We start from the raw sequence: 6,088 nt of genomic DNA, 5'->3' as shown, positions 1-6,088 counted from the left end.
TGCAGTTTGCGCTTTAGAGGGAAGACAGACACATCCTGAACCCCGGGCTGGCCATATAGTGTGATAAAAATGGATCTTAAAAGTGCCCACCTGCCCAAACCTGTTTGGACTAAAGCCCCACTTGGTGGAGTGAAGCTCTCTCACTCCCTGCCCTCCTTCCAACATTAATTTCACCCTTCTCCATTGGACTTTGAAAAGTGTCAGTGTTATCTGTCGCTGTTAGAGAAAACAGCCCTCTGGCTCTTAGGGTTCCTAAAATGCATTTGGGAAGGTTCACTTCTAGCCCTCTCCTGTAGCTTATCTCCAAGGACTAGTTTATTATATTGTCTTGTTGCCATTTTGAAAGACCTGAGAATGTGCAGGAAGTATAGGTACCAGTGTCAAGCACTGGTAGTGGGGCAAGATTAAGGCCTAAGAGTAAGAGGCTGCAGACTTTACTGGTGTCATTTTTCACTTGATAGGGAAAAAGAAAGGGAGAGAAAACAAATGGAAAATTAGGACCCCTCCCCACAGTATAAGGCTTTCTATGCTCTGGCCCAGCCTCGGCCCCCACTCTAATCCTCTACCACAACCTGACTGGCCCTGATGTCCATTGCTTCTCTCCCAGCTCCTGAATAACTCCCTACTCATGTGTCTGCATCTACATTTGACTGACCCCATCTCCACCAAGAAACCCCCCTGAGCCTGCCTATGCCCCTGGCTATTTTACACCTCTACCCACCTCACTTCCAGTGCCTCTCTGCATCACTTACCAGGATGTGATATAACCATCTGTCCCTGTGGCTATCTCCACTTCCCAGATAGGGTGGTAACCGTCTAATTTATCACTTTATTCTTCCTTGACATATAGTAGTTACTCAGTGAGTGTGTGTTGGGAGAAAAAGGAGATCGAGTGTGTCAGTCAGGGTCCTGACAGGAAACAGATGGCTCATTCCAGCTGGGCAATTTAATAACGAACTGAACTATTCACAAAGTTGTGGGGAACCACAAGGGTTTTGCAGTGCCCAGGCCTGAATGGGAGAGGGTCACTGAAATCCAGAGAGAGAGAATGAGTGAGCAAGCTGTGTAGAGAGGGCAACTGGGTCAACTGGGGCTGTGACCTTGAGTTGAGGGATGCAGCCAGACTGCAGGGACCCCACAGGGAAGAAGAGTGGGAGGCGGCATGAATATTCCAGCCTTACTCTCTTCGCCTCCAATCTCTTGCCTGCCTGGTCCCACATGGCTGAACATAATCTGAAACCCATAGGAAAGATGATATAGCTCGTATAGGTCCCTCCAGGACACAGCAGAGTGGAGAAGGGTTAAGAGTAGATCCCTATGAATAAACCAAAACTATCACTGACTCTTCCAGTTGTATTTTTTCAGACTTTTGGGTTCCTGAGTGCTACAAAGATTCCCTGTTTAAATTTATGCTGTTTCTCTTCCTCTTCGACCTTTAGCTAATAATTCTTTAACAACAATGTCATTGTGTCCCTAATCTTCTCCCTAAAAGTATCTAGTCCTTGTCCCCAATTACCTTCTTCATGCCCTTAATCCAACACCTTCACTCCGCTCTTGGTTGATTTTGCTCTGCAGCAGCAGCAAAGAAGAATCTTGGGGATTCCATACTCCATTTAACAAAACACCTCAGGAGAATGAAAACACAGCCAAATAGTATGGATGGTGTCGAATCATCCCGAAGTTATAAGCTAAACTGAGAGAATTTCAACATGTAAGCTGTCCTCTAAGGACCTAACTTTGATAAAACTTGTCACTTGAAAGAGGAAATTTTTACATGGAGGCAAGCTAAATGTAGCAACAGATGACTGGATAAAGAAGTCGTGGTATATTTATACACCAGAATACTACTCTACCATGAAAAGGACAAAATAAAACCATTTGCAGCAACGTGGATGGAGCTAGAGATCGTCATTCTAAGTGAAAGCAGCCAGAAACAGAAAAATACCAAATGATACCACTCATATGTGCAATCTAAAAAAAGAGAGAAAAAGACACTGTGAACTCATCTACAAAACAGAAACAGACTTGCAGACTTAGTAAACAATCTTTAGGTTACCAGGGAAAGGGGATTGGAAGGGACAAATTTGGGAGTATGAGATTTACAAATGTTAGCCACTATATATAAAAATAGATTTTAAATAAACTTTCTTCCGTATAGCAAAAAAAAAAAAAAAAGAGGAAATTTTTAAATAAATATTGTTGTTATTAAGAACTTTCGAAAACGGAGTTGTTAAATAATATTAGTTTCCCTTGGGGTGGTAAACAGTTTGTCGCTGAAGTACTTACTAAAGTACTTGGTATAGTAATCAAGTACTTTACTCAAGTACTTATTACTTCAGTGCTATCAAAGGGCTTCCTGATGTGTGAGGGGAGGACAGGGGCCAGGGTGGGGGCATTGAACAAGATAGCCTTCCTAAAGACCTTTGATTCTAGAAACATGTACATATTGACACAGAATTTTTTCGAGATTTTTCTTTTTTTTTGAGGAAGGCCTGGATCACTATGAACTTCCGTCTTAGTACTGCTTTTGCTGCATCACATAGATTTTGTGTGGTTGTGTTTTCATTGGTATTTGTCTCAAGGTATTTTTTAATTTCCTGTTTGATTTCATCATTGACCCATTGTTTTTTAGTAGCATGTTGTTTAGTCTATGCAGTCATTCTTTTCTCATTTCTCTTTGTGTGGCTGATGTCTAGTTTCATGCCATTATGGTCAGAAAAGATGCTTGAAATAATTTCTATCCTCTTAAATTTGTTGAGGATGGTTTTGTGACTGAGTACATGGTCTATCCTGAGAATGCTCTGACACAGATATTTTTTGTCCCTGATAGACACAAGATGCAGAGTAAGGAGATAGGGTGTGAAGCGATGTGGAGAAAAAAAATCCAAACCCCACCCATCATGGGATCAGGAACCAGGTACCCAGTATACTATTTATCTATTAAACTTGCATGAGGCAGTGTCGCCTTTCTTTTGGTGAAGAGGGTCCAGTATTCTAATGTAAAATAAAGCAGTTTGCTTTATGGGATGAGTGGACCATGCTTTCAATTTTCTAATGTTGACTGTGTGTTGGTTACTCTACATTTGCCCCTCCTTTCTCCACCCTGCTTGGCCTCGTCCTGTGCCCTGGCAAGCTCCTTGTCTTCCGGCTTCCAGTTGACTCTGGCCAGTGGGTGGTGCTGGAAAGAGATCAGAGGAGTCATGGACCTATTTACACCCCTGCACCCTCTTGCCAGACCACGGTCTTTACAATGGTTGTGTTCCTGTTTGTCATGGTGACTTTCGAGTGTCCCTTCTTCTATTGCTTCTCTGCCTTTTGACTAAGATCAAGTGTAGAGTGTCCCTTCTTCCCCAGCTACAGCTCTCCCTGGGTCCAGGAACACCATGGCCCCTCACTTCTACAGGCCTGCATGTGGCATTGGCTACCTGCTCCTGCTTGTCCCTGGTCTTCATTCCTTGATGGGTTCTTAACTCAAACAGACTTAAGAAACTGTTTGCACCCATGTAAAAAGTCCCCTTATTAGACTCCCTTAATTAAAGCCTTTGTGCAGACCAGCTGTTTCCTGACGGAGTTAAGTAGAAAAATACTCTTGCCTAATACTGCCCTTTCCCCAGCCCCCTCCAGTCGTCTATGCCTTCTTAGGACGTACCGTGAAGGAAGAATATATGAAGCAAGAAGAAGTCACAGGCAGGAGGAGTAGCTCACACATCTTCCTGTCCTCTCCCCCACTAGACAAGAGGGTTGGGGATCAGAAAGCTGTTTCAGGTGACTAAGATAAAGTGCCTCACAGCTGACACCCTGACTCACGCTGTGAACCAAGCCCAGGCAGTGGTCAAAGGACCTTAGCAGACCAAAGCAAGGGTTACGGTTTTGAAAAGAATAAAATCAAACCTTTGTTAGTAAGAGGAATATACTTTCCTCATGTGAGGGTAGACTGTGTGGTGTCCTCAGGGCAAAAAGCACATGTCTGCTTTGCTGAGGTGCTTCTCCTCGGAGGAGATGAGCCCCGGCTCTGGCTGTGGGGAGCCCGGCTGTGGAGCCTCCCTGACCCCAGGCTCTCGGAGTCCCGCTGCCCTAACAGGGCAGTGAGGAAAGATTTCATTTGTATCCGGCACAGCCTGAGGAACCCCAGGGTGGCCAGGGGCAGGAGGAGGCAGGTGTCTGGGGAGAGCCTAGGGAGCGAGGAGAGCGTGTTGAGGGGTACCTAGGCGAAAGGCCTAACTCGACAGAACTTCTTCCCCATGTCGGGGGAGGGGAGAGTTCAGACCAAGGCATTGCTTTTGTTCCTGCCCCCCTCTGCTGCTTTGTAAAATCTACCTCACCCTTTGTGGAATGTTTGAAATTGCTTACATTATCATCTCATCCCAGTTTGGTGGAGCAGGAAGCACTTAGGAAAGAGACTGGTGACTCTTCCTAATTGTCTGGCAAGATAAAATCAGAATGACCCTGTCCTGGCCCTGTTTCCTCAGCCCAGATATTAGTAGGTGGCATCTAGTCCAAGCAGAGTCTGGCCCTCACCCACGTGGACAAAAAATTTATCAGTCGAGCTAAAAAGAAATGGAAAATTTTATTCGAGCAAAATTTGAGGATTATAACCCATGAAGAGCATCTCAGAAAGCTCTGAGAATTGTTCCACTGGTTAGAAATCAAGGCACAGTTTTATAAGTTTTTTGAGACACAGTGTTGTACGTAAAATGATGTATTGACAGTTTATGTATTCCAGATCTAAGTGTCATCCTGCCAGGTCATTTGACCCCTTACAAGATCTAGAAGGAATGTGATCTTTTAAGGAGCTGTCTTATTGATGCTAGGAGAATGCTGCTCTTTATGGTTGAGCAGGTGTCCCTGCTGATGGGGGAGGCTTGATCACTGCACAGTGCAGATACACAATGCACAGTAGGGGGAGAGAGGAGGTCAAAGGGCAGAGGAGAATTTTTTATGTTTAAATTTGTTCTTGTCTGGCCATAAAATATAAATTTTATTTCACACCCAGGCAGAAGAGAAATAGGATAAATTCCTCGACTGTCCAATTTTCATTTAGTACCTTTACCCCGTAGGTTAGCAGGAAATACCCAGGTGAGGAAGAAAAGAATGGGACGTGACTGCACACAGGTTCTGTTTATTCCAGAGCCCTCCTCCCCATGCAAATGTATAAGCCCTGGATTGCAATATAAACTCTGTCAGGGTGAGGATTTGGTCTGTCTCATTTGCTGCTGTTCTTCCAAGGCCAATGTTCTAAAAATGTGCTGGGATTTGTTTTGAGCAGGTGTAGCACGACACACAGACACAAAAACGATTGCCATGAAGAAAGCTCTTTTTTTTTTTTTTTTTTTGGTAGTCACAGTTCCCTAGGAGCAGGAGGCAGGGCTCACCCTGCAGGGCTGGCTTCACAGGGAAGCACCAAAATGGGATGAGCAAAGAGAGAGGGCAACAGCATTGTGGTTTCTGAGCAGAGGAATGGGCCAAGCAAGGTAAGCAGGTGGAACGAATTTACGATTGGTTCGTTTGGGTAATGTCGGCCCGCCCTGGTTATGGGAGTGTCCTCGGTTGTCCAGCACCTGGCCCTGTAGTGATGGGGTAGGGGTTGGTGTCCTAGACTAGGAAAGTCTCGTAAAAGAAGCCCAGTGGGGGAGATAGACTTCAAAGTGGTCGGTCTGAATATCAAAGGCGTGCTGGCAGGCAAATTATCTCTAGGCATCAGTTAACCCTGGAAGGGTGGGTCCTGGTCAACAAGGCCCCAAAGGCCAGAGCATGAAGAATACTGAAAAGAATGCAAACTTGCAACTGTAAGATAAAGACTAGAGATGTATGTACAACATGATAAATAGAATGAACACTGCTGTATGTTATCTATGAAAGTTAAGAGAGCAAATCCTAGGAGTTCTCATCACAAAAAAAACACTTTTTTCTATTTAATTTGGTATCTATATGACATGATCAATGCTCACTAGACTTATTGTGTTAATCATTTCATGATGTATGTAAGTCAAATCATTGTGCTGCACACCTTAAACTTATACAGGCTGTGTGTTAATTATATCTCAATGAAACTGGAGGAAAAATATGGAAAGGAAGAAAATATAGTTAA

This window comes from Vicugna pacos, chromosome 5 (assembly GCF_048564905.1).
Source record: "Vicugna pacos chromosome 5, VicPac4, whole genome shotgun sequence".
NCBI classification, from domain to species: Eukaryota; Metazoa; Chordata; class Mammalia; order Artiodactyla; family Camelidae; genus Vicugna; species Vicugna pacos.
The sequence above is the reverse complement of the archived record's forward strand: the minus strand, read 5'-3'. Positions refer to the sequence as shown.